General features: G+C 40.1%; 1 protein-coding gene across 3 annotated transcripts in view; it reads right to left on the bottom strand.

The window, feature by feature from the left end:
* Nucleotides 1–12,705, bottom strand: part of LOC101699406 (olfactory receptor 10AC1-like) — a 60,325-nt gene that overhangs the window by 34,347 nt on the left and 13,273 nt on the right. Inside the window, exon 3 of one of the 3 annotated variants that reach the window (XR_015445501.1) lies at nt 119–1,732. The exons of the other annotated variants lie outside the window; for them this stretch is intronic. The gene's annotated coding sequence lies outside the window, so the exon portion shown is untranslated. Of the gene's footprint in view, nt 1–118; nt 1,733–12,705 lie in introns of those variants that run through there. 3 annotated transcript variants of the gene reach the window in all.

The raw sequence follows: 12,705 nt of genomic DNA, 5'->3' as shown, positions 1-12,705 counted from the left end.
ACCTGAAGCATCTTCTTGTTCATTTTGGTAGATGAGGGAATCCATCAAATTATTAGTCTGTGCCAGATTAGGCAGTGTGGCAGGGGTCAAGCACAGTGCTGGACTTAATGCCAGCACGCTCAGTTCCCACAGCCTCTGAAAACCACTTTCATAGGACCTGGCTTCTTACCACAGAGGGCGGGGCCCTCTGTCCTTCCTAGCCTGAGCTTAAGCTTCTTGGGGGAAGGGGGGGTGTCTATGTCTAGCTTGCACCCTCTTCACAGCTGTCTTACCCAGGCATTGTGATAAAGTAATGCTGGAGACCCTGCAGTGAAGTTGTTCTTAGTTGTTCTGTGGTTCAGTCTTAATTTAACCCCTTCCCATAATGGCTCCTGATTAAACCCTCTCCAATAATCATTAATCCTGTACACGACTTTCTTCCCATGGCCAAGTCAAATTTACAGGCAGCCAAATGTGTTTTCTAGCTTTTAAAATCAAAATACTCTTTTGGGTCAAATTAATATCTAGACTGGTATTCTAACATGTATATAGTTTGCACCCACTACATTCAACACTCCTTAAAGTCTCATTAAATTGTGAATTCCCCACAGCGAGAACGAAGAGTAACTTAATACATCCTGCTAAATAAATGGAACAATTATAAGTAAACCAGTAATCAGACATGGAATATTTCAATCCTGAAAAATTGCCTTTCCAGGTTGTCATTTTTTGATTCACTAATGGCAGTTTCCACAGTTCCCATTGTTCTGGACCTTGTGGAACTCCTTCCTTGTTGAGCAATCTTGGGCCATGGGGGTGCCAGCCCTCCCTTGTGCCGAGCCATTAGTCCTTGATGTGTAGTAGACACAGAATATTGTTCACCCCACCATATACTATTCCAGACTACCTCAGTAATATAATCACAGTCTTATTGACATCATCAGAACAACTGTTAAGAAATTTACCATGGGGTTCCCAGTCACAGTATGATTATTTAAGTATGTGATTGTTCCATGAGGTCCACAACCCCTGGTGAGAAAACAATGTTTATACGAAATCATTTGACATTCTGAGTCTGTCCCCTCCTCCCAAGAGTCAGGGGTATTTTATTCGTTTTCCATGAACGTTAGTTCTGAAATCAGTCCCATCAAAGTCCTTGTTCCCTTGTTCACTGGAAGAATGTACGCTCAGAGCTGCATATGTGCTTTCAAACACACAGAGCCACACTCACAAAGGCAGTCTCACATCCCAAAGAGTTTAGTTCTTGACCTTCCTCTTCTGAGTGTTCTGAAAGTCCGTTTCCCCATGAAGCCGGGGCATGAATAGTATCATTAATATAAACCATTGGAGCATTTTCAGTCCAATTGACAATCTGCAGCAAGGGTGGGTAAGGAATGAAAGCTCAATAAACAAAAGAATGATTACTATCGGCACTCACTGCTGAAGCACAGGCCATGGCAGCCATCATAGTCAAGAACAAATTTTGTGGAGTATTGGTAGATTTTGTTTGTAGTATGCGCGTGGCTCACTGTGACAGATGTTTTACCTGCCCCCATGTCGGAGAGGTTGTAGTTGCTGTTCGCTTTCTCTTTCTCTTATTTTTTAATGGCAAGGCAGCCATCTCCTGCATCAGAGGTTTGGAAGTGGTTGGAGGAAGAGCTGTCATCAATCCGGATGGATTTGGCATCCCAATCTCAGGCACATCCGGGTATGATTTTCCGAAGAGGAAGCCATAATTGCACACTGGATCCATCTGCAACAACACAACCATAACCTCTACCAGAGGTGATCAATAATCACGATTTCCCTTGATTATCTATGTCTTTATAAAGGACAGGTCTTTGTTTTTCTTGTGTAGACGGAGAAATGTTTTTTTCCTTGCATGAGAATATCATCCTGAGGTAAATTTTTTAAATTAAGGGTAAAAAGTGCAATTGCTAAATGAGTTCTAGGTGTTGTTTCCCTTTATTTATTATTTTTTTGTAGTTGTAATTTTAGTGTCTGATGAGCTCGTTCAACCATAGCCTGTCCCTGGGGGTTATAGGGTATACCAGTAACATGTTCTATATTCCAATCAAAAAAGAAAAGCTGAAGCCTTTTGCTAAGATGAGGCATTGTCTGTTTTTATCTTGGAAGGACACCCATCACCAAAAAACATTCCAGCAGAAGTTGAATAATATCAGAAGCCTTCTCGCCAGAGCGGGAATAGCCCATATAAAACGCGAATAATTATCAATACAAACACGTACATAAGCATACCATCGGAAAGATGGGACGTGAGTAACATCCATTTGCCAAAAATCATTAGGTTGAAATCTTCGGGGGTTCACACCCGGTGAGCCCTCTATTGCATGTAAAGGTTTACACACAGGACAATTTCTAACTATTTTACATGCTTGATTCATGGGAAGAGTCCGCCATTGGTGTAAACTAGAAGCATTATTATAGAACTGTGCATGCTCTTGTTTAGGAGAATCAATCCATAAAACCCTTGTCAATTTATCTGCTTGAGCATTTCCATAAACAAAGGGACAAGGGAGGTTGGACTGTGCTGTAATATGAGTTATAAAAATAGGATGAGTGTGAGCTCAGACCAAGGCTTGCAACTGAAGGAACATATCATGAATCACTTCTGATTTGGCAGTATGTTTAAGGTATATGCAGTTTCTATAGTCTTTAAAACATGATCTACATATTTAGAATCAGAGACAATATTAATAGGACATATAATCTTTTTTAAAAGATAAATCAAGGCATACAACTCATTTTGTTGAGCAGAAGCAAAGGAAGTCTGTAATGTTTTAAACCAGGGTTCACTCCATATGGCAGTGACCTTATCTTTTGAACCACCAATAAAATAAGTAGTAGCAGCTGGTATAGGGTCATCTTGGACCATGTTGGTAAAAATCCATTGAGTCTGTTTCAAAAATTCCCAAAGTTTGCCAGCTGGATAGTGGCACCCGATTTGTCCCACATATTCTGCCAAGGCGGACTGTTCTTCCATGCTATTTTCTAAGCACTGTTTAAATAATTCAGGAGTAACTGGCAAAATAATAACATCTGGATTGAACCCTCTCAGTTGATGTATAACCTTTCCAACATAGTACTGACACATGGTGGGTGAAATTTAACATCCCTTGAGGTAGAACTTTTTATTGATATCTATGTCGACCTTGAAAGATTAGAGTGCATATTAGATCTAAATATGGAGACAAAGATTTTGAAGGATTATGACAGAGGTGAACCCATTCAATAGGAGAATCTTGTGTGATAATATTTGTTGGCAAATAGGGAGTAGCAAGCATAAGTAATGACATGGGTAAAGAAAGATCAGTGAGGGAGACAAAAGCATCTTCAAGGTGTTGCTTCACAAATTGAAGTTCTGTCTCAGCTTCAAAAGATAATGATCGTGGGCTAAGGCAGAATCTCCCTGTAGAGTGCTAAACAAATGCATTAGCGAGTAAGTGGTCATGCCAAGAATTGGACGGACCCAATTTATGTCCCCCAGGAGTTTTTGAAAATCATTTAATGTTTTAAGAATATCACTTATAATTTGAACACTTTGAGGTTTTACTGTTTGTCTAAGAAATATCCCAAATATTTATAAGTAGGAAGAGTTTATAAGTAGGAACAGTTTGCAATAAGTAAATCATGATCAGAAAGTTGTTGCAAAACTTTAAAAGCACTCAACTCCTGTGACATTGCTAAAAAAATATCATCCATATAGTGAATAACATAAGCAGAAGGAAATTGTTCATGAACAGGTTGTATAACCTTTCCAACATAGTACTGACACGTGGTGGGTGAAATTTAACATCCCTTGAGGTAGAACTTTTTATTGATATCTCTGAGCAGGAGCAGTCTGATTAACAGAGGGAATAGTCAAAGCAAAGTGTTCACAATCTTTAGAATGTAAAGGAATAGTATAAAAACAACCTTGAAGATCTATAATGATTATATCCCATTCCTTAGGTATCATAGTAGGGGACGGGAGACCAGGTTGTAAGGCCCCCATCAGCTGAATCCATCTGTTTACCTCCCGGAGATCAGTAAGCATTCTTCATTTTCCAGATTTCTTCTGTATAACAAATACAGGGGAATTCCAATGTGAAAAAGAAGTCTCAATATGTCCCAGTTTTAATTGTTTTTGTACTAAGGAGTGTAGAGCCTCCAATCTGTCTTTTTTCAGGGGCCACTGCTCAATCCAAACAGGCTCATCAGAAATACATGGCAGAGGAATTGGTTTAATTTGGGCAGTGGCCCCTCCTAAAAATAACACCGCAAACCTTTTCTATCATTTTTATGACAAACAGCAATAGGTTATGTAATATCATCTTCATTTTTTCCCCAAGCCTTTCCCTGGTGTATATCCCATATGGGGCATCATTTGTGATGCTTGAACAGAATAATTAGAAGGGATGATCAAACTGGCACCCCATCGTTGAAGAATGTCTCCTCCTCATAAACTAACTGGGACAGAAATCACCATTGGCTTTATTGTGCCTTGCTGGCCATCAGGACCCACTCATTTAAGTCAGGCCACTGTTATTTACTGATAACAGTCACATCTGCCTCTGAATTGACTATTCCAGGGAATTTCTTTCTTTGTATCAAAATTTCCATAAGAGGCCAATCATTCTGTTGCATTTGAGTAGCCCAATTAACCTTTTTTTTTTTGGTACCGGAGATCAAACTCGGGTCCTTGCGCTTGCGCAGCAGGTGGAGAAACCACTGAGCTAAATCCCCAGCCCAATTAACCATTTTTTAAAAATCTGTACTGCCAAATCCTCCCCTCCTTTCTACTGTAGAAGATCCTATAGGGCAAAAAGGGAGTAGAAGAAACTGAGCGATTTTGTCCCCAGGATGAAACGTCCAAGGAACACAGGTTTTCACCCCTTCTTGAATTTCACCTGTATAATCTGAATCTATTACACCAGGAACAACTTGAATCCATTTCATATTTAAGCTGCAACACCCCCAAAATGAGTCCCACTGTTGATTCTGGCAGAGGGCTAAAAACCCCTGTAGGGACTCGTACCCTACCTTGCCCAGGGTTGACTTTGATAAAACTGAGTGATAAAACTGAGGGGCGGCGGCAACACTTTGTATTGGTTGAGGGGAATTGATTTGCACACTCCAGGCCCTGGTTGTTTGTCAGGGGCCCAAGGCTGTCCCCGTATCCTGTTTCCCTGATTTGGTCCAAGTGAGCTCCCCTATGCATCAAATTTAGAATGACACTTTTTGCCCAATGATATCTTTTTTTGCAGTGGGGACAGTGACCAGGCTTACATGTCTCTTTTGGGTTAGGGAACTCATTGGTCTGTTTCTTAGGGCCACAACAGTCCTTTTGATGATGACCAGCCTTTCCACACTTCAAACACACCCCCTTTGGTTTGGTACATCTTTCACCTGCATAGCACCCACAGCCAAAGCCAGCATGTGAGCCTTATGAGAACGTGTGCCAATATTATGGCATAATTTCATGTAATCAAAAACAGTTCCTGCATCCCTGTGTGGACGAATTGCATCCTGACAGTCTATGTTTGCATTTTCAAAAGCAAGTTGTCATAATAAAGCCTCAGGAGCAGCCAGGTGACTCTCTTGACTGTCTATAGACCGTTGTAATTTTGCAATAAAATCTGGACAAGGTTCAGAGGGTCCCTGAAATATTTTCACATAACTTTGACCTACTTCACCTGAGGGTGTTAATTTTTCCCAAGCTTTGAGGCTTACTTCCTTTATCTGTTGAATAGTCCCTTGGGTTATTTGTAACTGTGTATTTAAATCCTGATATCTTCCTGTGCCCGTCAACATATCAAAAACAATTACTGGGCTGGGGATTTAGCCCAGTGGTTTTGCCACCTGCTGTGCAAGTGCAAGGACCCAAGTTCGATCCCCGGTTCAAAATAAAAGTAATTACTGCCATCGGCACTCCTGCAGCCGCATTCATACAGGCTTGAATACGAGCTCCCTCAACCAACCACATGTGAAACTGCAAATAGTCATTTGCCCCAAGACAAGCATGAGAAACCATGTTCCAATCATGTGGGATCCAGTCTGCTGAGGCGGGCCAAGCCCATAGCGAGTCTAGAGTATAAGGGGCTGTAGGCCCATATGTAGACGCAGCCCTTTTCAATTCCTTAACCACCTGATAATCTAAAGTCTCATAAGCGGAGGGGGTGTTGTTTATACTATATAGGAAAAGCCAGCCTTATCTCTGGGTCAGTACACTTTTGTAAAGCCCTCTCCATATGCAACAAAGCCTGAGGTCTTTGAGGTTGTAATACTTCCTGTACATCTTCCAAGCAAAAAGATTGAGGTGCCTCCTCAAAGTCAATAAGAGACACATCTGGGGCAGTAGGAACAGGTGGAAGAGGAACACTTGAGAAGCTTGGTTTGCCTTTCTCTTCTACTGACAAGGGAAATATCTTTTGCCCTTCCAACTTAGCAAAGCCTCAGCAACACGATGAATGTCCCGTTTTGCTTTAGTTTCACTTTCTTGCAGCAGCTCCATGACAGCTGGAACTAATGCCCAGATTGGCCAGAAATCCACGGGTATCCGTTCTCACTGTGTAAAAGCTTTCTGAACATTTTGCTTAACCCTCACCTGGGTATCAAGATCCAAAGACCCTTCATCTGGAAACCAAGGATTATGTTCCACAACAGTGTCTAAACAAGCAGCTATACAAGTTCAGGAAACATGAGCACCATTTCCTTTCAACAAATGATGTAACAACATAAAAGTAGTATTTTTATTATGGAGTTGCCCCATGACCCTATTATAATAATAATCTAAATCCCCTATTACAATAGGATAAGTCCCCCTCTGATTCATCTCTCACAGCAAAATCCAATCATCTTTCAATCAGGCTTCATGACCTTCGAGCCCCGCGTTGGGCGGCAGCTGTCAGGGGTCCCAAAGGGAGAGGGTCTTACTTAGAAAAGACACAAAACAGTGAGGCACAAGGGGTCAGAGCTTCAAGGAGCTAAGACAAACTTAATTTTTCTCAGCCAGTTTTTAAGTAATTAGAAATAGGGAGTGTGTACATTCCCCTACATGTCAGAACAGTGCGTTTCTAAACTATTAACAGAGTTCTCATGGGAATAGGAAGAACTCATCTACCAAGATCAGTAAACATCTGGGATCCTGCATGAGTGAACCCAGGAGGTTATCTTTAACCTCATGTTACTAGATCTTCCCAAAAACAGCGAGTAAAGCACGTGCACAGGTTCAACCAGAGTTCATATGTCTGGAGACAACTCCTTCACATCAGAATCACAGCAGGCTTCTCAACACAAATGCTCAAGGAAAGAAGAGCTCGGAGTGATGTATTTCAAGCCCTAAAGGAAAACAGCCTCCAACCCAGATTGATGTACCCTGCAAAACTCTCTTTCAAAATGGATGGAGAAATAAGATACTTTCATGAGAAAGAGCACCTGAGGAACTTCATGAATCCCAAACCAGCACTCCAAAAATTTTTTTTTAATTTAAAATTTTTAATATCCTAGAAAAAGAAAATGAGGTTCACAGGAAGCCCAGCAGAATGAATCTTTCAGGGACAACAAGAAATTAAATGCAAAGTGGGAGAATCCAACAAAAGAAAAAGTCATGGGCCAGGGATTTCACTCAGTGGTGCCACTGCCTGCCTCACAAGCACAAGGTCTTGAGTTCAATCCCTGGTACCCACCCCCCCCCAAAAAAAAGAAAAAAAAGAAAAAGTCATCACAAGGAAAGTCAATACATATCAGTTATAACCATTAATTTTAATGGTCTCAATTCACCAAACAAAATAAATAGACTGGCAGAATGGGTCAAGAAGCAAGGTCCAACAATATGCTGCATATAAAAAACACACTTAATTCAAAATGAAACTCATAGACTGAAAGTTAAAGGGTGGAAAACAATACTCCATGTGACAGGAACCCATAAAAAGGAGTAGCTATCCTCTGCAGATCAAGTGGATTTCAAACCAACACTGACTAAGAGGGACAAATAAGAATACTGCATCCTTATAAAAGGAAAAATACAAGAGGAAGAGATGACAATCATAAACATATATGCACCAAATACTAGTGTGCCCAACCATATAAAACAAATACTAATGGACATGAAAACTCAAATAAGCACTAATAGTAGTGGCAGATCTCAATACCACACTGTCACAAATAGATAGATCAACTAGACAGAAAATAAACAATAAAATACTAGAACTCAAACTACTGAACAAATGAACTTAACAGATGTTTACAGAGTAGTCCACCCCACAAAATCAGAATACACATTCTTTTCAGCTGCACACAGGAGGTTCTCCAAAATAGATCACATACTTGCTCATAGAACATGTTTAAGTAAGTGCAAAAGAGTTGAAGTTATCCCCTGTACATTATCAGACCATAATGCAATGAAATTGGAAATCAATAGCAAAAGAAACCACAAGAATTTAATAAACACATGGAAATTGAACCACACACTTCTGAATAACCAATAGCCCACAGAGGAAATTAAAGAAGAAATCAGAGAGTTTCTACAATTAAATGACAATGTCAATACAACATATCAGAATCTATGGGACATAATGAAACCAGGCTTATGAGGGAAATTGATACCAGTAAATACTCATATCAGCAAAACAGCGAGCTCAAATAAACAACATGATGCTGAACCTGAACCTCAAACTTCTAGAAAAAGAGGAGGAGGACAAAGCCAAAGCTCACACAAGGGAGGAAATTATAAAGATCAGAGGAGAGATCAATGCAATGGAGACTAAGACAATGATAAAAAAAAAATCAATGAAGCAAAGAGTTGGCTCTTTGAAAGAATCAACAAAATTGACAAACCCTTACCCAACCTTATCAAAAAAAGGAAAGAAAAGGCCCAAATCCATGCAATTAGGAATGAAAGAGTGAAATTACAATGGACCAGAAGAAATCCAGAGGATCATCGATACCTACTTTGAGAACCTATACACCAGTGAGATGGAAAACACAGAAGAAATGCACAGATTCCTAGATATGTATGAATTACCAAAGTTGAATGAAGACCAAAAAATTCTAAACAACCCAACATCAATCAACAAAATTAAAAACATAATTAAAAACTTACTGGGCCAGGGACTTAGCTCAGTGGTTCTACCACCTGCCTTGCAAGCGCAAGGTCCCGAGTTTGATCCCCAGTACCAAAAAAACCCCAAAAACTTACCAACTAAGAAAATTCCAGGCCCTGATGGCTTCACTGCTGAATTCTACAAGACATTTAGAGAAAAATTATTGCCACTATTGTTTAAACTCTTCAATGAAATTGAAAGGCGAGCAATATTCCCAAATTCATTCCTGGAAGCAAGCATCACCTTGATCTCAAAAACAGAGAATGAAAGACTCAATCAAAAAAGAGAACTATAGGCCAATCTCACTAATGAACATAGCTGCAAAAATCCTTAATAAAATACTAGCAAATAGAATTCAGAAGATCATCAAGAAGATTATACACCCTGACCAAGTGGGATTCATCCCAGGGATGCAGGGATGGTTCAACATATGCAAATCAATAAATGTAATACACTATATTAATACAGCCAAGGACAAAAACCATATGATCATCTCAATAGATGCAGAAAAAGGGCCAGGGATTTAGCTCAGTGGTTCTACCACCTGCCTTGCAAGCTCAAGGTCCCGAGTTCGATCCCCAGTACCAAAAAAAAAAAAAAAAAAGATCCAGAAAAAGCATTTGACAAAATCCAACACACATTCATGATAAAACCCCTACAGAAAATTGCAACAGATGGTCTCTACCTCAACCTGATAAAGCCATCTATGAAAAACCAACAGCCAATATCATACTAAATGGTCAAAAACTGAAATCCTTCACACTAAAATCAGGAACAAGACAAGATGGCCACTATCACCACTCCTGTTCAATATAGTTTTGGAAATATTAGCCATAGCAATTAGATAAGACAAAGAAATAAAAGAAATAAAGATAGGAAAGAGGTCAAATTGTCATTATTTGCAAAAACATGATACTCTATATAGAAGACCCTAAGTACTCCACCAAAAGTCTTCTAGACTCAATAACCAAATTCAGTAGAGTAGCTGGATACAAGGTCAACACACAAAAATCAATAGCTTTCCTGTTCACAAACAACAGACTCACTAAAAAAGGAACTAGAGAAACACTCCCTTCACAATAGCATCCAAAAAAATGAAATACCTAGGAATCAACCTAACAAAAGAAATCAAAGTCTTCTACTCTGGAAGCTATAGCACTCTGAAAAAGAGATTGAAGAGAATGAGAAAATGGAAAGACATCCCTTGCTCTTGGGTAGGAAGAAGCAATATTGTCAAAATGGCCATACTTCCCAAACTGCTATATAGATTCAATGCCATCCCAATTGAAATTCCAACAATATACTTCACAGAACTAGAGAAAACAATCCAAAAATTCATTTGGAACCAGAAGAGACCTAGAATAGCAAAAGCAATTCTAGGCAACAGAGACATGGCTGGGGGTATCATAATCCCCAACTTGAAACTATACTACAAAGCTACTGTGATAAAACAGCATGGTACTGGCAAAGAAACAGACATGAGAATCAGTGGAATAGATCAGAAGATGCAGAAACAACTCCAGACATACTCAGCCACCTCATCTTTGACAAAGGAGCCAACCACTCTCAATGGAGGAAAGATAGCCTCTTTAATAAATGGTGTTGGAAAAACTGGATTTCAACCTGCCAAAGATTAAAACTAGATCCATACCCATCACCATGCACTAAACTAAGATCAAAGTGAATTAAAGATCTAAATATTAAGACAGAAACACTAAAATTGCTGGAAGATAAGTTGAGTAGAACTCTTGAAGACATTGGCATAGGAAAAGACTTTATGAACAAAACCTCAGTAGCATGGGAGCTAGCACAAAGAATCAACAACTGGCAGCCCGCTTCAGAGGCACCTCTCCAGATGCACTTGGAGGGTCCTGTCTGCGCAGAACACACAGATCAAGCCTGCTTCAGACAGGCACCTCTCTGGACGCAGTTGGAGGGTCCCCACCTGTGCGGAACACACAGCAATCCACTGGACACCCCCCCCCAACTCCTCTGGCCTCTTGGCTGTACTGACATCTGGTTCCACACTACAAAGACACAGAGGACACCGGACCACCAGACCATTGTACTGGGTAAGTTGGAACGATCATCACCTCCCATTGGAATTGGGGCTATCTTCAGGGGAAGGGCAGCTGGAACCTGCAGTACAACCCTGAAGAGTTCAACCCTACAGGAGAACAGGGAGCTCAACTTGGGACTTGCAGCCAGAAATCTTCCCAAATCTCACAGGTCTGTCACTGGCTTGATGAGACTCTTTGACTTACAGCTGCACACTGCTACCCACGTTGTCTGTTGTGACAACAGAGACATACCCTGAAAGAGGCCCTTCATTTTTATTTTTATTTTTTATTTCCAAAACTAGTATTATTGGTTTGTTTCTTTTTCCTCTTTTCTTTTTTCCCTCTTATCTTTAATTTTTTTCTCCTACCCTTTGCAAATTTTTGTTTTTCTCTCCTTTTTTTCTTCTTTCTTTTCTCTTTCCTTACTCTCTCTCTCTTACACTCCTCTCTTGCTGTCCCATATTGTTCATCTCCTTTTTTGTCCCTGTTCTGGTCCCCATTCAGAATTCTTTATTTTTCCATTATTCTCTCTTTCCTTCTCTCGCCTGTGTCCTCTGGCCTCACTGCTAACCCTCCCCTATCCTTCTACCTTCTATCCCTCCCTCCCCAACTCCTTCTAACTCCCCATCCTGAAGGGTAATGTTGTTATATTGAAGAGTTTATTCACTATAAACATATGTTGGGTTGGTCCTTGACCTTGATTTAATTCACACAGTTAAAGGTGACAGATTAATAACTACCACAAAATGTCATTTTCTAAGATGTACTTGATGCAATGGTGTTGCTGACTGTATCACTTGGGCTAAGGTGTTGTTATTGATCTAGTCAGTGATCCTTCCTAGTATAATGATAATGAGATAGCCTCAGAGTCATTAGAGACTCAAAAATTAAAGACCAGCTATACCTGGAAGTCACCTCCGAGAAGTAATCATTCCATAAGGGTCCTGATTACAAGCAACAAAGATACTTACAATAAGCAATTTCAAAGTATCAACCCAGGAGTTAAACCAAGGACAGTACCAAAAACAAAAATGAGAAGACATTTAAGCAAGGCACAAACTCAGTCTTCCACCCCACCAAGGGTAAACCCTGGGGGAAATGAGGTGGAAAAGTCCGATAACCAACCACCTGGACACCCTGAACTGATAGCACAGGAAGTATCAAAACAGATGAATGAGGCTCTAGAAAAATTCAAAGCAGAAATAATCTCCCAGATATCTGCAGAGATGGTGAGCAGAGTGAAAGACATGATTAGAAGCTCTAGAACAGAAACAGATAAAAAAAAATAGCTGCGCTCAGAAACATGCTGGAAGCCATGAATACCCAGAATAAGAAAGAAATGGAAACCATGATCACCCCACATAAGAAAGAAATGGAATCCATGAAATGGATTCAAACAGATATTCAGGAGATTAAAAACTCCACTGGAAGTATCCACAGCAGATTAAGGGAATCTGAAGATAGAATATCAGATATAGAAGACAGGATCATGGTCAAAGACCATGAAAACAGAAATTTCTTAAAAATAGTAAGGGACCATAAGAAATCAATCCAACAACTGC

This window comes from Heterocephalus glaber, unplaced genomic scaffold, assembly GCF_053883595.1.
Source record: "Heterocephalus glaber isolate CG9 unplaced genomic scaffold, H.glaber_assembly_v1.0 deba00001610, whole genome shotgun sequence".
Classification (NCBI taxonomy): domain Eukaryota; kingdom Metazoa; phylum Chordata; class Mammalia; order Rodentia; family Bathyergidae; genus Heterocephalus; species Heterocephalus glaber.
The sequence above is the reverse complement of the archived record's forward strand: the minus strand, read 5'-3'. Positions and strand labels throughout refer to the sequence as shown.